General features: G+C 38.1%; 1 protein-coding gene and 1 long non-coding RNA gene across 11 annotated transcripts in view; one reads left to right on the forward strand and one right to left on the reverse strand.

The window, feature by feature from the left end:
- LOC114680593 (sodium channel protein type 1 subunit alpha) overlaps positions 1-9,863 on the reverse strand; it is a 146,185-nt gene extending 136,322 nt beyond the window's left edge. For 5 of the 6 annotated variants that reach the window (XM_028865487.2, XM_028860542.2, XM_028864050.2 and 2 more), the window contains exon 1: positions 9,401-9,562. The gene's annotated coding sequence lies outside the window, so the exon portion shown is untranslated. Of the gene's footprint in view, positions 1-9,400; positions 9,563-9,780 lie in introns of those variants that run through there. The other variant, XM_028853557.2, reaches the window with a different exon arrangement.
- The window catches only part of LOC119087842, a 139,794-nt gene continuing 122,185 nt past the window's right edge, over positions 9,531-27,139 (forward strand). For all 5 annotated transcript variants that reach the window (XR_005091330.1, XR_005091327.1, XR_005091329.1 and 2 more), the window contains exon 1: positions 9,531-9,927. This is a non-coding gene — a long non-coding RNA (uncharacterized LOC119087842). The remainder of the gene's footprint in view (positions 9,928-27,139) is intronic.

Raw genomic sequence — 27,139 nt, forward strand, 5'->3', positions numbered from 1 at the left:
ACCTGGCAGGAACAGAGCCAAAGAGCAATATATGCCACTGTATCTCTCTAGACACTTCTTTCTCTTTGCTTAAAACCAACTTCATTCCTGCACCAATAGCTCAGGGATCATTGCGGAAGAGCAGGAGGAAAGAGTGTAAGAGCCAGAGGAACAGAAAGCTTTCTGTGGGACTGGGTCTCCTAGAAGTGTCAGAGAGGTTACACACATGAAGTCTTGTGAACATGACTGCCAGACAAGACCTGCACAATAATAACAATCCCAGTGGACATACTAACATGGCAGTGGGGAGATCAGGGGGTCTCATTCTATAAAAAGGACTATGAACAATGGGGAATTAAAGAGAGCTGGAGAAAAGGTCTTCTCCAGGGAAGAGCTCCCCAGTTGGTTATCTGCTACTAAGTGGTCAGCCCTAGCATTATATGCATATAGATAACATTATATGGACTGAGCAGGTTGTATATATATATATATATATATATATATATACATTTATATATGTATATATAGTGTGTGTATGTGTATCAATAATATATATACACTCTATATAATATCAGTTACATATATATAATTGGTATTATCAGCGTGATTTCATAGATGAGAAAACGAAGGCTCAGAAATCTTGATTAGAAGCCAAGCAGAAGGCAAATTGAGTGTAGTTTAGAATCTAACAACCTACCTTCAAAGTGATAATATTATCAAAGGGCTATGGCACTCTTGTTATTTATATTATATATATTATATACACATGTATTATACACACACATATATATTATGCACGCACACATATATGTATATATATAATATTAATTAACTAATTAATTAATTAAAGAAAAAATGCCATGAATTTGAGAGAGAGCAAGGAGGGGTACATGGGAAGAGTTGGAGGAAGTAAAGGAAAAGGGTCACATTGCAATTATAATTAAAAAGCAATTTTAATTAGCATAAAAGACATTAATAGGTTTAACAGTTTATAGAGATAAAATCTCCATGATAAATGATTCTGCTTAGCACCTTGATACTTGATATCATCCTATAATAAGATAGGTTCTCAGAAATGAAGACATTGACATTTAAATATTTCTCTTCTCAGGTCAAATATGGTAATGATTTCAGAGGAGTGGGAATTATTGCTAAAACTTAATATACCTGGGAACTTAAAACCTCACAGCAATTTCATGACATTGATATTATCACCATGATTTCCCAGGTTAGAAAACTGAGACTCTGGGGTCTTTATCATTTTGGTGGAGGAGGAGGTAAAATGCAGTGTGGAAACTAACAACCTCTCTTCAAAGTAATAATATTATCATAGGGCCATCACACTCTTGTTTTATACAAATCTCTCTGAAGTGGCACATTATTGCTATGAAATTGGCAAGTCTCTGGGATCCAAGTTCAAGGGCAAAGTAGGAGATGATGCAGTTCTCCTTCAGCAGGCTGGATTCCATCACATTGCACTTATCAGATGTCATGGAGAAAACACATTTCTACATGTGGCCAATCCAAGGAGACCTGCAAGTGCACGACAAACCTGCAGCCAGAGTTCTGTCAAATGTGATGTGGGGCATGGGGCCAGGAAGGAAAATGGCAAATGGTACCTCTTCTTAGTTGGCTTGGAGTCTGAGATCTTCTACAGCATGTTAAAAGATAGGGCTGAGTTTGGAAATGCTCTCATCTAGTCAACACGTCAACTACTTACAGAGGAACATGGAGCAGAGAAGCACTCCTCAGTCTGCCAGTGCCTTAGTATCCAGAAGTCTAAATTTCTTTAAGAGAACTAAAAGAGCAGAATTGCCCATCATGAGAGTTTGGCAATGAGGGTGTTCTGCCAAAGCCTCGTGTTTCAAATATCATATTGAATGCTATGTGTTTTTCTTTTTCACAGCTCATTTTTGAAAACACTAATGCTTTCTGGCTCTGCTTGATATTTGTGAAGACACAGGGCACATGAGAACAAAACACTGTCTAGGCTTTAAAGGCTTGCTTCTTCTTAAAGAGTGTTGCAGTGGACCAACAGCATCTCCATCTTTTAGGAGCTTGTTGAAATTGTGGACCTGTCTTTTTACCCATGATCTCCAGAACAGAATGTGCATTTTGACAAGATGCCCCATAGGCATGAATTCTGTCGACACTGTTGTCTAAACACGGTGCTGCAGGGTACCATTGTAACAGGTACTCGAGACCTTAACACAGCTGATGCCATGATGGAGGCACCATTTAGACCAGGGGTTCTCAACCTTCCTAATGCTGCCACTCTTTAATAGAGTTCCTCATGTTATGGTGATCCCTAGCCATAAGATTATTTTCATTGCTACTTCATAACTGTCATTTTGTTGCCGTTATGAATCATACTGTAAATATCTGTTTAGGTTTCCCTGTTAAAGGGTTGTTTGACCTTTCCCAGGTTGAGAACCACTAATTGAGGTCATAACATAAAACTCAGCATGTAGGCAGCATCACCTGATAAAATAAAGACAAAAAATTAATCCATCAACGTTCATAGTTCTAGGAAAGTCCCTAATGTGCAAATGTTCCTTTTTAGCTTCTGTAGTTCCTCCTCTGGCTAACTGTTCTTGCTCACTGAGATGTATCAGCTCAGGATGTGGTTTTATGCTTAAAAGCTCATCCTGAGAAAAGTTCGGGACTGCACTGGGATCACAAACACCCAGTGTAGCGTCTGGCAGGCTAATAGAGACTTTCTCCTGGCTTGAACCCATGTCCGAGCGGTCTTCGCTGGTGGATGCCCTACACTGTTAGCCAGTGCTTTCATGTTTTTCATGAGGTTTTTTATTATTATTATTGTTATTGAATTTTAAGTTGATATGTGAGCAATGGTTTTGTTATGACATTTTCATACACAGTGCCATAAGACTTCGCTCTTATTTGTCTCCCCCTCACTCTTCTGCTCTGCTTCCCCTTCCCCCTTTTTTGTCTCTTTCCTCCTCCTAAATGATTCCGTACCCCATGTGACCTAATGCTTTTAAGGCTACCTACTTTCCTACTTTTTTTCTGTACCCAGAGCATGGAATTCAACCATTCTGCCCTTCTCCTCATTCCCTAGGCATCTCTACTCCAATTCAGAAATACCTTCTCCTAATCTACTCTTGAAGTAATAATTTGAAAATCAGTTCACTGTGGTGGCTCTTTAAGTAAAAGTTAATATTCCACTTTCTTTTCACCTAAGCACATTCTGCAGAGGCAATAAATGTGAACAATCATTTTCTGAAACTTCCTGTATATACTCAAGCATATGAAATATGCTTTTCCAATAATGATACCATTTGTTATATATAGCTACATAATTTGCTTGGCTTAAATTACCTCAAGTTTATTCCCTTGTTATTAACCTAAGAACCTTTCATTGTAGATGGCTACTGATGCTCTAACATCTACTTAATCAGTTCTCAAAGGACGAACACACTGTTTTAGACAATGCTAACGCAAACATCACTTTGTAACACCTTTCCATCACGCAAATTTTTCTTTAAGGTACACTCTCAGGAAATGGTCTGCTTTTCTACACAAGTAGATTCCATTTAATACTCCAGTAGTAACCTTTCCTCCACACTTTTGCTACTACAAATTCCTGGACTTTTTTTTTTTTGTTGTTGTTGTTCTCTGAAAGTGGCAGTCTAGGCAAAGTCTTTATTTCACTTTTAAATTTACCTGAGTCATTTAATAGAAGCATAAAGAGAGTGGCAGGAAGAAAATTGTGTTTTAAAAACTGGAGATAGTGTATACACACAGAAACAGGACTAGATGGAAGCAAGAGGCTAGAGCAGGGTAGGAGAGTGGGTGTCCAGATTCCATGGGTCCAGATCCCATGGACCAAGCTCATCTGCCAAAGACAAAAAACTGGAGCTATGTTTACATGGAAAATCAGGAATATTGTGTGCTGAGAAGATAAAACCAACTATGTCTTGTGCCTTTCTACCAGTTAGAGAGAACCTTCTGTTTCCTGACAGGCAACTAACATCATAGTAGCATTTCTTCAGATTGGCTAAATTGCTCTTAAACCCAAGTTAGAGAAGTTATATTGGTGGGCAAGGACTGGCTTCTAGGAGAACAATGTTTAGCAAATTGGAAGGCTAAACCAAGACCTTTTCTGCTTTAATTGGACTGGTCGATGCAAAGTTATTTCTAATAATATCCCTAGAAAGTGGACATTTGAAACCAGAGCATCTTGACTGCTGTTGCTACCTGCTCCTTTCCCAACACCAGATAACCATGATACTATTTTTAGGAAATGTCATATGGAAGATTGATATCTGTTCTACCTCTCATACATTCCCAAATGAGACAGTTTCAATAGAATTTTGGAAGCTTTAAAATGTCCTACTTCTTTCGGTTTTACTTGTTGATATAAAAAAAATCAGAAAAAACTGTAGTGTCACTTTATTCAAGAAAATCAGACTTCCAGGCCCATGCTTAGCAGAAGCATGAGTCAGCTTCCAAGCCCTTGCTCCTGATAAGTTCCCATTGGTGAATCCTAAGGTGACCCATACTGCTATGAAAAACACTGAAATAGCCATGCAAAAAAAAATCACTTTGAAATACCAACTTCAATTTCTTTTGGTATATTCTCAGGATTCCTGGTTCATGAGGTGGTTCTATTTATAATTCAAAGTACACACACTGCTGTGTCATATTCTATAGAACAGAAGAAAGTGGATACGGTACCTTGAGGTCTTTATTTTCTTTTCTTTCTAAAAAATGATAGCACCAAGAGAACCTACCTTATCGTACTTCTGTGGGTCTCAGAACAGAGGTGTGAAATTACTTAGAAATGTGGATAAAATATTACAACTATCAGTTAATATTTTGCTACATATGTCTTAGACTAGATTCCTAAATTCACTGACATCTCAGAAAAATGGGTTAAGCATATAGAAAAGTATACTTAATAACAATTCTTACAAGTAGAAAAGGTGTTTTGTGTGTGTGTCAGTGCACATGTTTATGAGTGATATGCTTATGTATATGTGTGTATGCATGTGTATGATTGTCTTTTTGTGAAGTTAGTATCTTTCTTTTTATAATCTATTTAACTTTATTTTTATGTGCATTTGTGTGAAGGTATCAAATCCTCAGGAACTGGAATTAAAGACAATTATCAGCTGCCATGTGGATGCTAAGAATTGAACCTGGGTCCTCTGGAGAAGCAGTCAGTGCTTCTAACCTCTAACTCATCTCTCCAGCCTCATGAGTATATTTCTACCATACATATTCACTCCAGAAAATGTCTAGGCTACATTGTTGAGTTGTTTGAAGTAAAAGTTCCTGGGAAGAGTTCATTTGACTTTCTGAGGCTCTAACATGGACCTTGTATAATTTGAAAGACCATGAGATTCAATATAACTTGGATTCAAAGATGAACTTGAATTCAACATTCTTTCCCAGCTCTATGATATGACATATTCAGTGTGACTCTAAATACCATCTGTTTTCTTCTGGGTGCTGTTGTGGAACAATATTTTAACTATACAAAGATGTGTTACATTTGCGTATGCTGCAGAATGTTACTTTAACTGTGTAAAGCTGTGTTACTTTTGTTTATGCTGCATTTGTTTAATTATGTAAAGATGTGTTGGATCTCTTTCACCTTGCCTGTCTAAGGCACCTGATTGGCTTAATAAAGAGCTGAACAGCCAGTTAGCTTGGCAGAAGAGGGATAGGTGAGGCTGGCAGGCAAAAAGAATGAATAAGAGGAGAAATCTAGGTTTGAGGAAGAGGAATGAGAGAAGAGGGAGGAGGAAAGAATGAAGGAGATGTCAGGGGCCAGAAGCAAGCCAGTCATCAGTTAAACAGACATAGAGACAGTAAGAAAGTAAGAAAAGGTAAAAAGCCCTGAGACAAAAGGTACATAAAGAGAAACAGATTAATTTAAGTTAAAAGAGCTAGCTAGAAATGAGCCTAAGCTAGGCTGAGCATTCAAAACTAATAGTAAGTCTCTGTGTCATGATTTGGGAGCTGGTTGGTGGCCCAGAAGAAAAAGCCTGGTACATTTGGCACACCATATTGGGCACCAGATGAAGCATTTATCTAATTCTTCTTTATCAATAAAACCTTGATCTCTCTCTCTCTCTCTCTCTCTCTCTCTCTCTCTCTCTCTCTCTCTCTCTCTCTCTCTCTCATTCCTTGATCCAAAAGGGCTTAGATCCTCTCTAAGCCCTACCCTACTATTTCCTGTGTCTCTCTATCTGTCCTCAGACCTCCAAAACCTCTATGATTCATTTTGTACATTTAGTAGCTAGTTCCACTCTCTGATTCAAAGCAAACTTTATTGTCAGTCCCAGGAGCATCAGAATGCGATCAAAATATCACACAACAGGCTGCATAGTCCTAAACTGAAAATCCTTGATCTCCTGAGTTCTTTCATGAGTTTGTGTATCAACATCTGGATAAACAACTATGGAAAGATGGGCTCCTATTCATGGTACATGAGGAAAACATGGAACTCTTGCATGTTTCAGGGGCAGCAAGGAGGGCAGGGCTCGGAGGGACAGGGAAAAAAAGAGAATATAAATCCCTGTCTTTAGTGAAATCTATTACATCTAAAAGTCATTGGCTTAGCTAAATATTTGGTAGAATCTAGTAGTAGTGGGAGTCTGGTCCATCTGGGAGAACAGGGCGGAACACAAAACAAGACTTTAGGATGAAGAGGATGGTGCAGAACTAGGTTCCTGAGAAGCTGTGGAAATAATTTGGATTTCCACAGTCTATAGATACCTGACTGAATTATACCAGCACCTTTGTGAATACGATAGTGTCTAAATTTGCTGTATTACATATGTAGGCATAAATGTATTTTTATATCAGTTTAACTTGCCAATAGGAGAAGCAACATTTTTTTTTGTCTTATTTAATATAATGTAGTGCTTATAGGAAAGATAACCTAAATTGCCTTTAGGAGACATTCGTTAGTCTCTACCAATATATCTGCTCATCACAAATGGAAAGTTGCTTCCGTTACCTGGAAGTAGAGGCCAGTAATATTGTTCAAGATTCTGCTATGCACAAGATAGACACATTGCTAAAAATTTATGACCCCAAACCTCAATTAGGCCAAGACTAAGCTTTGTCTTAGAACAACCACTTACTTCACAGAGAGAGAAATTGAGTATCAAAGAGGCCATTGGTGTGTGCTAAGTAGCATTGAGAAAAAAGGAGAGATTTTTTTTAGTGCATTCCTGTTATGCCATTTAGTGTCTAAGCACTAGCATTCTACATGGAACTGCTGGAAAGTAAATATTACTGTGAACACATTATACTTTAGATATAGTACATAATTGCACAAATCTTTAAAACACAGCACAGCTAACATTAGGGTAACCAGGCAAGGAGGAGAACAGAGAATTCAATTATGTACCATCTATTCAGGTATAATATAAAAACCATTTTTGTATTTGACCAAATGACAGCCCAGTGTAGTGGATCTTCACACAATTCACAGCTGCCTGGAAGCTATAAGAACATGTCTTGCTATAACCTACATAGAGAAGTTCTACTCAGTATGTCTACAGTGAGGCCTGAAGAACTGCATTTCTACATGTTCCATGAAGATGCTGATGTTGCCAGCCAGCCACTGAGAACCACGGGACTAGCAATTGATGGGGAAATGGCAAATGCTGGTCAAAAAGTACAGGTATTTAAAACTTGAATCTCACCCCTCATGCAATCTCATTTTAAGATAGAGTGATTAATGTTCATTCACACAAAGGAATGTAATCATATAAGTGGCAGGATTACAACCAGTTTAGACCTAATTTAATTCGAATTCCAAAACACTTAAAAAGAAAGAAAGCAGTATGTTTTTAAGTTCTTACACAAAGCAAAAACTTTCCTTTTATAATAGCCAATGGAGACAACATTTAAGCAAAACCAAATGCAATTTGACACCCGAAATATGTCTGTATATACATATACAGACACTTATATTCCAGATGTATGGATATGGTTATGTATGTATTCCTTATTTTTAACATTTTATTTCTGCCAGACCAAGTAATCTTGATTGGATGAGCCTCCTATGCCAAGCTGCATCTATTGACATCAGTAATATAAAATCAGGCCTTTAGGGAGCCATAACTGTCTCTTCAAATGATTTGGGGAAATGTGTATATCTTCAATCAATTAAACACAGTCCAAATGAGGCCTATTTCTATCATAAGTGATCAACACGCCCCTATTAATCATGGCTAGCACTGTGAAGTGACACCTAGGGAAATTAATTTCCATAGCACTGGTTTTCATTCTTTTAATTCAACAATGCCTGGTATTTCACAGGGTTTTCAACAGTCTACTTAGAGAACATGCTGTAGTTGGCCCGCCTTGCACCAGCACTCACTTGGAGACACCCAAGCAGAAGATCAGTCAACTTTTCACTCAGCCCTTTGAGATCATGGAGAGAGTTTACAGAGCCTTTATGTTGTTGACTCCTACCACGTAGTCCAAATCACAGAATATCGCTTGTCAAAAACACACAGGAAGCCAAACACTCAAACGTGATGCATTTACCTCCAACTTTTAAAATCCACCTATCTTTTCAGGGAAGGTGCACTCTGTTGTGTTATCGTCTCAAGTTTAACTGTACGAAAATTCCCTGCCTAGCTTACACTGCTGCAGCAATCTCACCCTGCTACTTGTCCTGCATTTTATGCAGCATGCAGTCCGGGGCTACTGTTTTCATTACTTCCTGCAGTAGGACACAGTATGAGAGAGAGTCTGAAACAGAATCAGTGCTATTCCGTTTTTACTTATACTCTTAGATGAGTAACTGTTCACATCAAATCAGGGCTCGTCCTTCCTGATCTCCTAAGTACAGCCCCTTCTGACCCAGCGCAGCTAACCCAGCCTCATTCAGTGCTAGTATCAAATGACACATACTGCTGCAGTATTCATCTGGAGACTAAGTAGGCAGGATTTATTATCTGCGGACGTCCCCTAAGTACCAGGTTACTCAAGCTCCATTCTTGTAACAAACAGGCGAGACAGAAGACAAGTGCAGCCGCCACAGAGCTCATTTCCAAGACAAGCGAATTCACAGTTAGAGACAAGGGCAACAGGGCGGCCAAGACCTGCAGTAAATCTTTTCGAGCTCATAGCCATATCTAACAATGCTCTCCTGCAATGCCTCAGATTAAACAGACCATATTCGGTTTAAGCATCGAATCAACACCACAGAAAATATGCTTGATTAGCAAATTTCAATTTATGCTGTTTTTATTCGTGTCTTAACGCCAGGATCAGTGCAAGACTTCCAATGCTTATTCAAGCATGCTGACTTAACTGGAACCTCTTAGTAATGCCTACCTGTACCTCTCAGTCTGGCTGACAGGAACCTGCCAGGACCAAAGGATAAAAAAATAATAATCACTGAATCATGCAAAAAAATATTTACCCCAAAAGATGTATGTAGTTAAAGCTCAGCTTCCTGCATCCTCCATAGCCCCTGAAGTGTTAATCTGAAGAAACAGTTCCATGAGTTTCCACAGGCCGGTAGTGAGTCTCCTACACTTGACCTAGACAGACTTACATAACAAAGCATCAGTGCTGGGGAGCTTGTACGATGTCATCACCAGCAAGAATAAGAAGTATTGGCAGCAGCAAGCAGACGGGCAGGCTGGGGTTTTGCATGGAAATCATGAACCCTGCATTGCTTTTCTCTTTTGAAATGTTTTGGAAGGAGAGTTATGAATAGCCCAGAAATAGGTCTCATTTTGTGGGTGGGAAGAATGACCAGAAGCACGATAGCTAAATCTTCCAGCAAGTGCACGGTACCTCTCCTGGAGTGTGCAGTAAACCCGAGAGGAGGAATTGCCTTCTGTGAACTTCTGAAGCATCACATCTGGAGTGAAGAGGACGACGAGGCAGTGCATAATGCAAAGGATGCTGCTGAAAGCCTTGGTCTGCTTTTAACTCATTGTGGTGAGTAAAGGGGGATATGGCGTCATAAAATGAGAGTTGGGGGCATAGGTTGTTTTGCAGAGTAATAACTGAAAGGTTTGTAAAGTGTTTTCATACTTGAAGCACATTTTTTTTGTAAGCAAAATTATGGTAGAATTATTCTTTCTGATCAAATTGAGACTGTGCTGGGTTAAACTGCTTAATGCATTTTTAACTCCTGATGTTCACCTGAGAACAGGTACACATTGATGTGGTTTGCAGATAAATGTCAGATATCATAATTTTACTGTCTATACTGAAAAACAGGTTATTAATATTCTCATTAGCTTTGTATATAGTGAATAATTTTTAGACTTTGAAAGCAATCTCTATGAATGCACCAAGGGAATTCTTGTTTTATTTTATCTTCTTTTTTTGGGGGGGTAGTCTTTGTTGGACTCCTTGAAGACTGAGGAAATATTTTAAACAGTAGATTAAAAAATATGTACACTACCTAATTATCAATCAATTATCTCAAGTGTATGTAATACAAGTTACATCCTTAAGATCCACAAACAGTAAATCCAGTCTTCCATCCTGAATCTGAGGATGATGATATCATATTAGCATACCATGACATCATATTATTCAATTATATGTGAAATCATGGTCTTTGGTCTTATGTGGGTTGTAGACTAGTTTCTGAGGCAACTTAATTAGAGAAGCAGCCATGCACTACTTAAAAATAAAATACTTAAAATGTTCTGTTCTTAGCTAGGATTTTGCTGCTAATTTATCACATTGAGACCAGGGTGAGGAAATGAGAGAATGTGGGTCTAGGAAAGAACACAGTGATCTAATTCCTTCTGTCACTTAATGAGTAAGAAAACTGCTCTTAAAGGGAGTTAGACATGTCTAAGCTGATGCAGAAGAGGTAAATGGAACTTGGTTTTCCTCAAATTCACCTGGAATTTTGCTATCATAATACAGTAAACAATTGCTTGTTTGTTTGTTTTTGTTTGTTTCATACTTGAACATGGGCTGGATTTACAGAGATTTAAATTTTTTTCCTCAGACAAACAATAATGTCACTAAACTTTTGCCATTTTTTCAGTAGTTTAGATTTTGGGAAAACAAGTTCTGTAGTAGATGGAATGAGCAATTTTCTGATCCTCTGCCCTGCACCCCAGAATCATAAAGAACATACTGGCATAATGTTGAGCTACATTTTCAAAGTCTTAAGTTGTGTTCTGAATATTAAGTGATATAGACTGTGTTGATGTGGATTATGTAATAGGCTTCCCTGTGCTTTGAAGCATCCATTACTAGGGAATAAACAGCATAGGAAACTAGGGTTTGGAAACTATGTATCTTTTAAAAAAGTTCTGTCTTACATCTTTTGAAGAACACTAAAGTCTCTTGTAGTCAGGAATGGTTTTTCGCACTTGTGTCTCTTCTGTTAGGACAGTACTTACCTGTCATCAAAAGTTTGCCAAATGAACAAATAGCACAATGAATAGGGTTCACCGTGTACTAATGTACAGGGAGCTGCATCTACTATGGTTCAGTGGAGTTCTTTGGAGAATAATTTTAAACCACCTATAAAATTATTCATTAATATGTTAATTTAATAATTGCCCATGAGAATGAATGCTTCTGCTATACTTGCTTAGAAACTGTTCTTACAGTGTTTCAAGGAAAGATTCTCCTATTAGATGGCGGCAGTACGAGTCTGGCCCCACAGCCTATGATGTAACATGGCATTCACCAGCTTAATTAAAGGTGTTTTGGTTTTCCACAGTGATGTGATTGTCTGGAGGGAGGACTTCAGGGTCAGTCCAGCAAACCCCTAATCCTTACTGGGCTAAGCTCAGTTTTCTTCCTCGGGACCATCTTCAGCCCATGTCTTTCATCTTCCCGTTTGTTCTTGCTTTGGTTTTATGGTGCTTGGTGTTAAACTCAGCCATGCACATGCTAAGCAATCCTGTACCAATGAGCTGGACTCTGAGTTTTCATCCTCCTGCTTGTGGCTTCATGGCCTCAGCGTGGCTGCCTCACCACTGGCATCTTGACTAAAATGTAGATAAAAAGAAATGGGAAACACTAGGTGTTAAGTACCAACAGTTCAATTGTTAGTCTAAGGACATTTCCAGAGGACCATCCTGAGACTGACTTATATCTCATGGTGCTTTACTGTGAAAAATGCCTTCTTCAGGAGTGTCCAGAATAACTGGGTTTTTTTTTTTTTGGCTGTGCCATTGCCAAATTCCAGTGAACCTTGGGTTCTGTTTTTTTAAGACCAATGTGGTATTCTTCCATATATTAGCTACTTTTGTCTTCGCCATGACCGAGCACCTGACAAGAAGGAACTTAAGGAGTTAATTTCAGTTTACAGTCAGAAGGTATAGGGTGTTCCATTATGAGGAGGCATGGTAGCCTGAACTTAAGGTAGCTGGTCACATGATGTCTAAAGTCAGGAAGTGAAGCGGGATAACTGTCCGTGCTCAGCTATATTTCTCTTGTTTATCCAGCACAGGACCCCAATCCATGGAAGTACCAACATTTAGGATGGGTCTTTCAGTCTTAGTTAACCCAGTCCCTGACAAGCACACACATAGCTGTCTGTCTCCCTGGTGATGCTAGTGACCTTGTCAAGCTGATAATCAAGGTTAACAAACACGCTCCCCCATGCATTCTATTTACGTTATGGTTTTGATTGCTGGTAAAAATTGTAACACATTTAGCGTGACTAGACAATTTAAACTTGTTTAAATTCCAAAAGCACAAAGAGACTTCTCATTGAAAAAAAAAAAACAACAAAAGATTTTATTTTTAATTGTGTGTATGTGTATGGTGGGGGGTGGACATCTGTATGAGTGCAGGTGACCACAGAGGCCTGAAGATGTCAGACTTCCTAGAGCTGGAGTTAGGGGCGTTTAGTTGTCAGCTCCCTAATGTGAGTGCTTCTATTTGAACTGGGATCTTCTGAAAGAGCAATATATGCTCTTATCTGTTGATGCTCTGGCCCTGAAGCATCTCATTTTATAACTAAGACCTTCAAATACAGTTGTTCAAAGACTTCTTTATTAAAAAGAAAACTTACCATGAGAGATCTTAACTCTCAAGATCTCTGTAATAAGTAAAATTAAGCCTCACTGATTTAGAAAAGATGGTTCTACTACTATTGTTGATTATTCCCAGTTTCCCTATTTACCTGTTAAAATCAAACTAGACTTGAACCATGAGCTTCTCCTAGGCGATTCATGGGCATCTTTCTATTTTACATAAATTTAATTACATGATATTGCTATTGGCCAGGAGTCATTCTACATCCTGGGACATTGGAATGAGAAGGGCCATCTACTTAAGAACCTTACTTTATATATTCACAAGGGTTGCAGCTAGACAGGAATGTGAGATTTCTAATTTAATAGGAAAAAAGATGTATATTAATTTGTCTTGAAACCAATTTTAATGGAGAAGATAGTTGACTTCTAAAGCAAAATTACAATCATCTTGAAATAACCTCTTTAAAAACAATTGCATATAGCACTAGCCTCTACCTTACTGAAGTCCAGGTACAGTCGGTGGCATATATATGTATATGCATATATATATACATGTATATATACATGTATATATATGTGTGTGTGAGTTTTGTAACATATACTTGTTTTTTGTTTCATTTTTATGATGCAATATATTTTCCATTTATTGAAATAGATTCTTTTATCATACCTGATGTCCTGATCAGAGTTTCCTCTCCCTCTACTCTTCCCAGTTCCTCTCTACCTCTCCTACCCTATGAATCCACCCCCTTTCTGTCTCTCATTAAAGAAGAACAGGTTCCTAAGAGATAACAACCAAACATGACAAAATAAAATATAATAAGATGAAACAAAAACTATCATATCGCAGTTGAACATGACGACTCAACAGGAAGAAAGAGTCTCAAGAGCAGGCACTTGTGGGTCTTGGAACATATACTTGTAATATCAGGCCTTGGGAGACAGAGGCAGGAGGATCTAGAGTTAAGGCTAGCCCAGATGATGTGCTGGTCCTAGATCAGCCTGGCCTACATAGTGACAAGTGAAAGCCGATCTTAAAAAAATGTGTATGTGAGCCGGGTGGTGGTGGTACAAACCTTTAATCCCAACACCTGGGAGGCAGAGGCAGGTGGATCTCTGTGAGTTTGAGGCCAGTCTGGTCTACAGAGTGAGATTGTGAGACCCAGGACAGGCACCAAAACTACACAGAGAAACCCCATCTTGAAAAACAAAACAAAACAAACAAACAAATAAAAATGTGAATGTGATATAATTGTGGTAGCAGATCCAATATGACTTCTGTATGTTTTGTTAGATTTTATATAAAAATATATAAAAATTAACTATTCTTTTTGAGAAGCTTAATATTGTTAGTCCATTTAAAAACATGCCCAATAAATTATAGAAATAATTTACTTTAAGACTTTATGACACCATTCTTTTTTTTTTTTTTTTTTTTTTTTTTTTGAGACCAGGCTGGCCTCAAACTCAGAGATCTGCCTGCCTCTGTGCTGGGATGAACGGCATACACTGCCCAGCGTGACAACATTCTTAATTAATTTCTTGTTCCTGAGATCTATAGACTATTCTAGTTTCTCCAAACACTCACATTCAGTTCATTATTGTGTTATTTTAACACCATTAGAATGATTATAAAGTATAACTTACTCCCTTTTACCCCATCACTCTTTAAAACAAGCAAAAGAAGAGAGTGTGTATGTCTCTTCAAAATCTCATTTTACCTCCTTCTGTTTGCCTTATAACCTTGCCTCTTCGAAGTCTTTTTTTGGTCAGAGTTCAAAATTAAGACATCGGACTTTGAATCCAGCTTTAGAAGTTCAGAACTGAACAGTGAGCCTCACATTTTGATGTGGACATCTGTGAGTACTGGGAGCTGAAAATCAGCCACACGCCTTCTGCTGAAGACCAGCATTCCCCGGGGGTGCAGACCTTATTGAAGACTGTATCACCTGAACTGGGTAGTCTAGACTGACCCAGGTCTGCTTCTTTTTTATTTTTATTTTATTTTTTGTATGATCTCTTTCCCAGTCCTACCCACCAATTTCTCATTTGGAGAACTGCAAAACTGGGAGACTTGTCCAAGGCCACATACCTAGTCCACTGTAAAACTTGGCCAACAAATACATCTTTATGAGTAGAATCAAAGAAATGAAAATTCAGTGTCATTGAAATAAATAATTAAAGCTTCTTTTGTGCACATAGCTGGATTGTAAAAAATATTTAAATGTATTTGATATAACAAAAATCTTGAAAATCTTCTATGTAGTGACTGAAACATTTCCTTTGTGCCCCTTTATTTTTATTTATTCATAGTCTTCTTTTATTCAAAATAAATTGTAGCAGACTATCTTGGACCCCTAGCCCCCAAATCATGATACAGAGATTTATTATTAATTGTGAAAGCTGGGCCTTAGCTTAGGCTTGCTCCTAATTAGTTCTATAACTTAAATTAACCCATGCCTTTTAATCTACATTCTTTTATGTGGCTTGATTACCTTTACTCTGTACTCTGTCTCCTGCTTCCTCTCTGTCTGTCTGGCAACCCCATCTTTTTTCCTCATGGAGTCCTCTCTGCCCCCACAAGTCACACCTAATCTCTCCTTCCTAGCTATTAGACATTCAGCTTTTTATTAAACCAATCACAGTGACACATCTTTACACAGTGTAAAGGAATATTCTGCAACATTTCCCCCTCTTGTTTAAATAACAAGGAAAGGTTTTAACTAATATAACAAAACTATAAATAATAAGAACAATTATTAGGTAAGAATTACATTCATAATGTCCAGTCCATTTGTATTTGGCATATTTGGAGATAATATTCTATTAGCTATCTTATCTTGATGAATTTGAAGTTTTTTTTTTTTTTTTTTTTTTTTTTTTTGAGACAGGGTTTCTCTGTGTAGCTTTGCGCCTTTCCTGGGACGCACGCACTTGGTAGCCCAGGCTGGCCTCGAACTCACAGAAATCCGCCTGGCTCTGCTTCCCGAGTGCTGGGATTAAAGGCGTGCGTCACCACCGCCCGGCGGAATTTGAAGTTTTATACCTAAACCATTTTCTATCATAACTTGTATTACTATCTTAAAAATATCTTTTTAGACCTCAAAACATTTTCTTAAATAAGCAATTTAAGCTTTTATGTCCCTAAACCTTATATATTTTATACCTCTTTTGTGAGTTTATCTTGTGAATTTTGTAACAAGGAAAACTGTGGCTACATTATCTTCATCAGAGACCTGAGAAGGATATAATATTACCTGAGTAAACAGGAAGTACAGCTCAAGCAAATCTCAAAACTATAGAAATGAGAGAAACAGCTGGCTGCTTGGACAGAACCCAAGGTTCCTTTGTAATGTTGCGGCGGATGCCATCTTTGGCCTACAGGCCTAGAATATCTGACAGACTTTTCTGTGAAGAAGAAATTTTTGAAGGACTGTCCCATGCTGCCTTGGGAAACTTCAGCAGATGCTTTCTTTTGTATCCTGCTTGTCCAGTTTGGACAGCATACTGTCAGCAGTCAAGGCAAGGGTAGTTTCTTACCCAAATATCTAGCTTTTGCCAGGAAGAAAACAAATTCCATATGGAGTTTTTTCAATGCCCAGCATCCTTTTCTGAAGTACATTGGTGCTGCCACAAGCAAATGTACTTCACTGTCATGAAACGCCTTATGTTACTAAAACATTTTAAATGCCATATTCTGTAGGTCTTTGAAGTGTTTGAAGATCACTTATCTACCTAAAATATACGTCTGTGTGACCTTGAAAACATATCTAATATGACTATTAGTTTGATTGTTATAGATGACTAGCTACTATCCTGTCTTCTTTTATTATCCTAAATAGCTTTCAAGGACTAAACTTTGCATTACCTTTTAAAATGAGCTGCATAAGTACAATACCTTAAATAAGAGTAGAAACATATATACAGTATAACAAAAATAACCTTAATTTTGTATCAATATACAAAAATCCATACCAATGTAAAATATTTGAGACTTGTGGTATTCAAAAGTAGACTCAACATTCCACCCTTTTATCCCATCATTTCTATACTATATACCCCCCTTTCGTCTCAGAAAGAGATCCCTGAATCTAATCTTTTTTGTTTAGCTTTCTCTCTGACCATGACCAGTAACAATTTGTAGTCAATGCCCCCAAATGATGACAAACATCTATAACCCACCAGAAGATCAAAAACCACCCACCCTACCTCTTTGGAATATGGGTGTCATGTTCTCTAGATAATTTCCTGTAGTCTGGGAGGTGCTGGCATCTTAAGGGGCCCTGAGAAAATTGGGAGATAAAACAAAAACTAACCCATTGGAGTTGGACAAGCCAAGCCAACAGAGAGAAAAGAGTCCAAGAGAAGGAACAGAAACAGGGGCCCAATCTCTTGCACACTCAGGAATCCCATAAAAATACAAAGCTGGAAACAATAATATATACACAGAGGATCTGGTGCAGACCTGTGCAGGCTCTGTGCTTGCTGCTTCATTCTTTGTGAGCTTATATGTGCTTTGATCCTATTAATTTAGAAGGACCTGTGTTCTTGGTGTCCTCCACCGACTCTGGTTTGTATACTCTTTCTGCCTCCTCTTTCATCTTTGCAGTCTTTTATAAGTGAAAAAAAGAAAAGATGGCAAGACTATTGGGCAGTGACAAAGAAGTGCTAGCCACAATATGTATTTGGTTGAATGAATGTAATTCTTTACAAAACTCTCATTTATCTGCCTCTTAGAAACCTGCGTTATCACCATCAGGCTTACATTTGTAAAGCCCTTACTAACTTGATCCCATATCTCCACGAGATCAATCGGCGTCTTTTTCCATATCTCCATATGCCACATCTCCAGATGGCATCTTCATGGAACTCTGTGTGTTTTTCTCAGTCTTGTCATGCTGTCGTATTCTACAACCTGCTGTAGAGTTGCATGGACCTGAGGTGAAAATGAGTGTGGAGATTACTCAGTTCTACTAGACAATACTGCACAGAATCTGGGAGAGCTTAGCCCCCAACTTGGAATTTTGATTGATGTTCATAATTTCAGTGGTGGGGTCAGACTCGTAAAATGGTGATGAAGAGATTTTTGAAAAGAGATGCTCTGACATTATTGTGAGCAACAATTAGTCCCAAGATGCCTTTTATTTCGGGTATGGCAATCTTCAAAGTGATTTTCCAACTAGATGAACAGCTGCAAATATCTTCAGATTTGAAAGCATTTCTCTTTCTGCAAGACTGGCAATAAGATCCTAAATGTGAGCAATTTTGCACCAACAAGGAACTATTCTGTCAGCATACTTAATATGTATGATAAAATCGCCTCTAATTTCAGTGTTAATGTACATTACATATCAACCAATAATAGCACCCAGAGACTGAAGAAACTCTGGTTTTGTTATTGTCCAATGTGTCTAACGTGGAAAAACAATGAAAAAAGATAAAAATTGTCTTTTATGAATGCTTTTAAAGACAATATATTTTGAAAACACATTAAAATATTGAATCTTCCTTAAGTGATGTAAGCCAATCTTTAAATGTAAGACAACAATGGATTAATGTATAATCATTGAACCCTATAATTATGTTTTATATAATAAATAATGTTAAAATATTGTGTTCATGAGTGTTCAAAAATATTAAGCTATGTAGTTGTGTATGTGTATGTGTACATGTGTTTGCATAAGTGAGGATACATATGTGGGTATGAGTGTATGTACATGAATGTGTATGTGTGTGGAGGCCAGAAATGAACCTTGGATGTCCTTCAAGTGTCTTCAGTCTTATTTCCTGACATGTCAAATTTCACTGGTCTGTAGCTCACTAAGCATGCTAATCTGACTGGTCAGTGGAACCCCAGGTATCTACCTGTGTCCACTTTCCAAGCACCAGATTTATAAACATGTACCACCATGCCTATCTTTGGTTGTATAGGTTCTGGGACTTGAACTCAGGTCTTGATATGAAACAAATATCTTATTGATTGTGGTGTCCATTAACCCTGTATCTTCTTTTTAAACAGATGACTTTATTTTATGGTTTACAGTTCTTTTTTGTATACATGGGTGTTTTGCCTGTGTGTATGTGTGTGTACCACATGCATGCAGTGCCCTTGGAGACCAGAAACAGGTGATGGATTCCCTGGGTCTGGAGTTACAGACAGTTGTGAAATGTCATGTGGGTACTGGAGATAGAATTTGGGTCCTCTGGAAAAGCAGCCAATACTCTTAATCACTGAGCTACCCCTCTACCCTTATAATTGCTTAATATACACTTATTTTATAGAAGAAAGAATAGAAAACTATTACTCATAGGAAATACTACAGCTTGCCTATATTTTGTCTGTATTCCTATTTACTCAGTATCAAAGCAAAGTTTGCAAGATTGTGGGAACAGAAATGTCTTTCTGGCATGGATATTATAAACTTAGTGGGAAAATTTATTCAATGGGAATGTCACAGACATCTGATAGTGTTCTACCTCTCTTCATGTCCTCATACAAACATGGGACTTTTCATCTCCAGTGGTCCAAAAGAAGTCTGTATCTAACCAGGTAAATCATCAGATTCAAGTGCATTGAAGATATTGTTCGAATTATATGATTAACCCTTTTCTATACTCACTCATCTGTTCCATGAAAGTTAGAAAATTTGAGTGTTTCTTATTCACTGAGGAATACCACTTTTATTATACATTCTAACTAATAATCCAGTGGTTGCATTTTCAAACATCTTTGCTTCTGATGATCTTAACTGATGTACATGTCTGATGTATTTCCACAGCCTCTTTTGCCTTCTAGAAGCCTATGATTCAATCATTTTTGGAATACTTGGGCCCTTGGTAGTTTACATTAAAGTATGGACAATATCAACATTGTACATTCGAGACAGGACTAGAAGGACAAAATAATTGAACTTTAAAAAAGAATAAGATTGCTTCATCCTTTGGTGGTTGAAGGGATCTTGGGAAAATGAAATTTGGACAGAGAAATGGAAGTGGAGATATTACACAATAGGATGAATTTAATCTTCTTTGGAGGAAAGGAATATTCTAAAAAAAAAAGAAGGAATAGGACAGTTTATGCAGAGCTAAGGGTTTGTGCATTATTATGATTAATCACAAGGACAGCTGCCAAGTTTCCATCATGAAAATATTCTCCAGGAGAATTCATCAGGTTCTATTGCCTATTAATTTCTGTTGATGTATCTTATTTGGCATCTTCAATGACTGAACACACTTGTTTGTATTTTAAGTGAAGGTTAAAAGACAAAGTTCATTAAAGAAATGATTTATATATGATATTTAAGAACTAAGCAATGTCACTGTTCCAAGAAAATTATGAGAATTTAGTCTTAGTAGGTGTTTACATCATGTCCTTGAAATGTCTAATTATATGACTTGACATTTTTACTTAGTACATATTGATTGCTAGTGTTTGGGCTGATATTTATTATTTATCAAGAAATTATGGAAGGAGATAATGTGGTATGGGAGTACACATTCTGATTTTAAAATAATTCTGCATTTGCCATTAAATCTCTTCTCATATAACTTTGAATATATTTCCTGTTTGTAAATGTGTGTAATCATGAAAAAAGAAAAAAAGTGAGACTGAACTTAAATATATTTTAATCCTCTCAAGTTCTAATTTTTTAAAATGTAATCTTCTTCCATTTTAATCCTTTAAACAAACATGCTTATGATGAATGTGAGGCTCACAATTTAAATCATTTTCCCCTTCAGGCAGCAGGGGAATTTTCCAAGGTTTGCAGATCAGCTTTTAGCATAGTTAAAACTTAATACTCAAACCAACTTCCCAAGGAAATTTAATGAGATAAAGAATACTCTAAAAGGATGCTTCCATTTTGTTCCTGGCATGACTTGCAGAGAATCTTGAAGTATGAGTAATAATAGAGTGATCACAGGACAGTGCAGAAGTGTGTCAGTGCAAGCACGTTTGACCTAACTGACCTTCAGGGAAAGATAGTCAGGCATTCAACACTTTCCCCTGGAACTGGCAAAGGGGTGCCTTCCTTATGAAGAATGAGCCCTGTCTCCCCTGGAAGGTCACATAGGAAGGGGTGGTTACTGACTCTTGTAACTGTAGCATCTCTTCTCCATTCCCCAGTTGGAAGATTGAGTTGAAGTGAGGGAGATCATTTCCAAATGTGAATTTACTCAGAGAATTGGCTGAGCCTTGCTGATTCATCTTCAGCCACAGAACATTTGAGGGCTTTCTGACAACTCCTGCACAGAAGACAGGACGGGCTCCATGTTTTGACAGTGTCTTCTAACTGAAACGCTTTCAGGCATTTTCATAAGCCTGTTCCTAGAGGGGCATGAACTTCTAGCTACACATAAATAAAAACACAAGAGCTAATAGTACACACACATTTTGTTGTGAGGTAATTCCCCCACACACACACTTTTTATACATTTTTAGTTCCCTCAAAATAAACTGAATCTTTCTTTACACAATGATTAATAAAAGAGTAAAGGCTTTTATTTCATTTTCCCATTTGACTACAAAAATGTGTATGTGATATATTTTGAGAATATAGGAGATTCTATCTTTATTCTTCAAAACAGATTTGAATGTTCTATTTTCTAGTATTACTCTTTAATATTTAAAGATTAGTCAATTGTATTAGCTAAAATAAGAATATGCTTACAAAGGCACTTGATTTTTAGTGAGTTTCTATTGCACAGTCATTGGTAGTTAGGTACTGACACTTGTATACTGTCAACATCGCAGGTCATAGGCAGATGTTGACTAGGATTCTGGCTCTGCCAGCTGTGGTGCGATGAGTTCTAGAGTGTAGTGTTATGTTTTGGTTCTCCTCTGCTAAGTGGGATGATGATCTGGAATCACATTCCTATAAAATAGAACAATGAGTAAAGAGCACACCCTTGGCACCTCAAACGTGTCGTGTGATGCCCCTCTTTTCTTCTACCCCCTTTATTTAAGTTGCTATCCTTGTCTAAATATCTAGCCAGCCTTGTCTAGACAACTGCAAAAGCTTCAAGATTATAATCCCTGCTTTGCATACTCGCTACATTTTCACTCTACTAGTAGCCAGAATGATCACCTAAATTATAAATGAAATTATTTAATCCCATTTGGTAACATTCCCAGACGAAAATTCACAGCCTTTATCACATCATGCAAAGCTCATGTGGTCCAGCCTGCCTCTGCTGTCATCTTTCAATGTTCATACAACAGTTTAAACTCATGCCTATGTGAGACGATCAGCCATACTTTCTCTGACTTTTTCTAGTCAATGATGGACAGGATCTCTTCAATGAAGTGTTTCTGCAGCAACCAGTTCAATTTAACCCTTTCCTGTACTCCCACTCATAATATTCAATCTTCCTTACATCTTAGAACTTACCATTAGTCAAAATTAACTTATTCATTTTGTTGTTTTCATGTTTTTTAATTAATTTACTTATTTTACATCTGGGCCACAGTTTCTATTTCATCCTCTCCTCCAGTCTCCCCTCTGTTCCCATCCCAATCCTTACTTCTCTTTAGGAAAGGGCAGATTTCCCATGGATATCAACAAAATATGGCATTTCAAGTTGCAGTAAGACTAAACACCTTCCCATGTATTAAGGGTGGGCAAGGCAATCCAGTATGAGGAATAGGTTCCCAAGAGCCGGTAAAAGAGTCAGAAATAGCACCTGCTCCCACTGTTAGGAGTTCCACAAGAGGACCAAGCTACACAACTGTAACATATACACAGAGTGCCTAAGTTAATACTGTGCAGGCTCCCTAGTTGGCGGTTTAGTCTCTGTGAGCTCCTATGAGGCCAGGTTAGTTGATTCTTTGGGTTTTCTTGTGGTGTCCTTGACTCTGCTGGCTCCTATGATCCTTTTTCTCCCTCTTCTGTAGGATTCCCCAAGCTCTGCCTAATGTTTGGTTGTGGGTCTGCATCTGTTTCCATCAGTTGCTGGAGGAAGCCTGTCCGATGACAATTGGACTAAGACATCAATCTATGAGTATAGCAGAATATTGTTAAGGATCATTGATCATTACATTAACATGCTGCCCCCCCCCCCCGCCCCCCGGTTGTATTTGGTTTTATCCTGGTCTCTGGATCATCCAGCCTGTGGGTCCTGGTCCTTGAGGCAGTGTCAAGGGTGGGCTTACTCTCCTGGCATGAGATTTAGATTAGACAGTCATTGGTTGGCCAATTGCTAGACCACCCTTACTTCAGCACATCCCATAGGCAGGACAGACTGTAGGTCAAAGGTTATGTGAATGGGTTGGTGTCCCACTCCCTTCACTTGAAGTCTTACCTGGTCACAGGAGATGGCCAGTTCAGATTAATATATACAACTGCCAGGAGCCTTAGCTGGGATCATCCTTGTAGATTCCTGGGAGATTCCCTTGCACCAGGTTTTTTTTTTTTTTTTTTTACCTGACTCTGAAATGCCCACCCCCTCCAGTAATCCCTTTCAGTACTCTTCCCTTTGGCCCCCTCCAAATCTGATCACTCAAGTTCCCATCCCCATCTACCTACGGCCCACTCACAAAGTTTAATCTATTTTCCCTTCCCAGGGAGATCCAGTTGTCCCCCCCTTGAACCTTCCTTGTTCCTTGAACCTAGTCTGTCTGGGTCTGTAGGTGCAGATAGTTATTCATTATTTTATAGTTAATATCCACTTGTGAGTGAGTACATACCATGTTTGTATTTCTGAGTCTGAGTTAGGTCACTCAGGATCATTTTTTCTAGTTCAATCTATTTACTTTCAATTTTCATGGTGTCACTGTTTTTAACAGCTGAGTAATAATCTGTAGGAGGAGTTTTCTGTCTGGACAACTGGCAGCTCCCAAATAACCACATAGAGACTTAATGTTCGGCCTATAGCTAAGGCTTGATACTAACTAGCTTTAGCAACTTAAATTAACCCATATTTCTTATCTATGCTCTACCACATAGTAGTACCTTTTTTCAGCACAGCATGTTCAACTTGCTTCTCTCTGAGTCATCTCATGGCTACTCCACCCTCTTCTACCCTATACTCTTCTTTTGTCCACAAGTCCCACGTAACCTTCTGCCTAGCTATTGGCCAGTCAGCTCTTTATTAACCAATGAGAGCAATACATATTCACAGTGTACAAAAAGATTGTTCTATAGCAATACTCTATCATGTAAATGTATCACATTTTTTTTAAATCCATTTTTCGGTTGAGGGACATCTAGGTTGTTTCCATTTCCTGGCTATTATGAATAAAACTACTATGAACATAGTTGAGCAAGTATCTGTGTGGTATGATTGCATATCCTTTGCGTATATGCCTGAGAGTGGTATATCTGGGTCTTGTGGTGGATTGATTCCAAATTTTCTGAGAATTGATTTTCATATTGATTTCCAAAGTGGCTATACAAGTTTGCACTTCCATAGCAGTTGAGGAATATTGCCCTTGCTCTACATCCTCATCAGCATGAGCTGTCTACTATATTTTTTATCTTAGCCATTCTGATAGGTGTAAATTGGAATCTTAGGGTTATTTCGACTTACATTTCCTGATGGCTAAGAATGTTGAACATGTCTTTAGGTGATTCTTGGACATTTGAGATTCCTCTATTGAGAATTTGCTGTTTAGATCTGTATTCCATTTTTAATTGGGCTATTTAGTTTGTTGCCTAGTTTCTTGAGTTCTTTATGTATTTTGGAAATCAGCCTTCTGTCAGATGTGGGGTTGGTGAAGATCTTTTCCCCCTCTGTAGGCTGCTGTTTTGTTCTATTGTCATTGTCCTTTGCCTTACAGAAACTTTTCAGTCTCATGAGGTCCCATTTATTAATTGTTGATCTTAGTGTCTGCATGATTGGTGTCCTACTCAGGAAGTTGTTTCCTGTACAAATGCATTCAAAGCTATTTCCCACTTTCTCTTCTATCAAGTTCAGTGTATCTGGATTTATGTTGAGATCCTTGATTCTTCATTTATTCATTTATTCATTTAAACTTTTGGAAACATATCTCGTGGTACTCCCTAGACGTATCTACAACTAGAATGTACACCACAGGTGAATAGTAGGCTTACGTGTATTTGGTTCAACTCTTAGAGCAGTGCCCAGGGCAAGCAATCATCTCCTGGTGCTCATAGATAATTGGTCCCAGGATTCCTCACAATTCCCCAAATCTGTAGGTGCATTCTTGTTATTTGCATACTACCTATAGGAATATGCATGCACATTTTTTTTTTTTTTTTTTTTGGTTTTTCGAGACAGGGTTTCTTTGTGTAGCTTTGCGCCTTTCCTGGGACTCACTTGGTAGCCCAGGCTGGCCTCACACTCACAGAGATCCGCCTGGCTACCACTGCCCAGCTGTGTGCACATTTTCAATCATCCCTTAGATAACTTTTAATGTTCAATACCAGAAAATGATTGAAAGAAATCTTAGAAATAGGTCAGTAATGCCTAAAGCTATGGAGGCTACAATGAGAATTTTTTGAAACCATGAAAACAACTGTAGATGCCTCCACTCATTGACTTGGAATTTATTATGTGGACTTTTTTCTCAGAAGAAATGATGTTATACTATAAACATCCACACAGAATTATATTTTATGATATTATTAATGCTCTCATCATCATCATCATTTTATTTATTATTATCTGAGAACTGAATAGATAGTTCAGAAGTCAAGAGCATTTATTGATCTTGTGGAAGATTCAGGTTTGGTTCTCAATGCCTGCATTGGCACATCACAACCAACTAAGATTTCATATTCAGAGGCTCTAACACTCTTCTGTCCTGCATGATGCACATAACTCACATGTGCATGCATGCACACGCACACGCACACACACACACACACACACACACTAAAATATATACACAAATAAATCCTTAATTTTTTTCCTGAGGTTGAAAGTGCTCAGTGGAGATTCAGTAAAATGACGATCTTCCATATTTGTTCAATAAGTTCTGAAGATGGTATTATAAACACTTTAATGTGTCCTTTTATCCAAAGCTACCACATCCTGGATATGCTTAAAATTAGACTTTAATGCTTTAGTGCCTGCCAAAAACACTAACGTTTAACAATGACCTTGCGTCATATGGAACATTTCACAAATGTTTCTGTCTATAGTGTTCGGTGTTGCTATTGTAACAAAGAAAATATTCATAAGATAGTAGATATTTTCTATGTGTGCAACATGTGACTTTTAAATGTGGTTGTTAATAAGGTGTATTAGATTCCTAAACTGTTCTGATTTTTCTTCTTAGTATACACTGTGATATGTTTCATGCAGTGTAGCAGGACTCATATATTTCTGTTCATTCTATGTCTAGAATTACAAAAAGAGAACCTCAAAGACTAAAAATTTATTGAGAAACATGACTGGCTCTTCAGTTAAGAGAACTCACTTTTGCAGAGAACCTGGGTTCAGTTCCCAGCACTGGCACTGGGCAGCTTACTACTTTCTGTAACAATTTTAGAGGATTCTATACCCTTTCCTGGCCTCCTGGGCACTGTACACATGTGATGCAAATACATACATGCAGGAACATAAAATGAATCAATAAATGAACAAAGAAACAAACAAATAAGAATTATTATTTCTTATAAGTAAATAATAAAAAGGGAAAATGATGTATGTGTGCTGTGGGATGTTCTGTATGTCCTGTGGGAGCCCATTCTCGGGTTCCTCGTGGCTTTACCCAGCAGGTCCGCATAGAGGATGATTAGGACCACAAGCCTGAGTGCAGGTGTCTGAGATGGTCTGCACTTGCTGTGCTGTGGGATGGTCTCTATGTCAAGTTGCTCTGATTGGTCAATAAATAAAACACTGATTGGCCCATGGCTAGGCAGGAAGTATAGGCGGGACTAACATAGAGGAGAAATAAAAGAACAGGAAGGCAGAAGGAGTCACTGCCAGCCGCCACCCTGACAAGCAGCGTGAAAAGATGCCAGTAAGCCATGAGCCGCATGGCAGGGTATAGATTTGTGGAAATGGATTAATTTAAGCTATAAGAACAGTTAGCAAGAAGCCTGCCACGGCCATACAGTTTGTAAACAATATAAGTCTCTGTGTTTACTTGGTTGGGTTTGAGCGGCTGTGGGACTGGCGTGTGACAAAGATTTGTCCTGACTGTGGGCAAGGCAGGAAAACTCTAGCTACATATGTGGCTCCCTCTCCTACCCAATCCTTAGTAGACCATAAAAATGTAA

This window comes from Peromyscus leucopus, chromosome 4 (assembly GCF_004664715.2).
Source record: "Peromyscus leucopus breed LL Stock chromosome 4, UCI_PerLeu_2.1, whole genome shotgun sequence".
Taxonomy (NCBI): Eukaryota; Metazoa; Chordata; class Mammalia; order Rodentia; family Cricetidae; genus Peromyscus; species Peromyscus leucopus.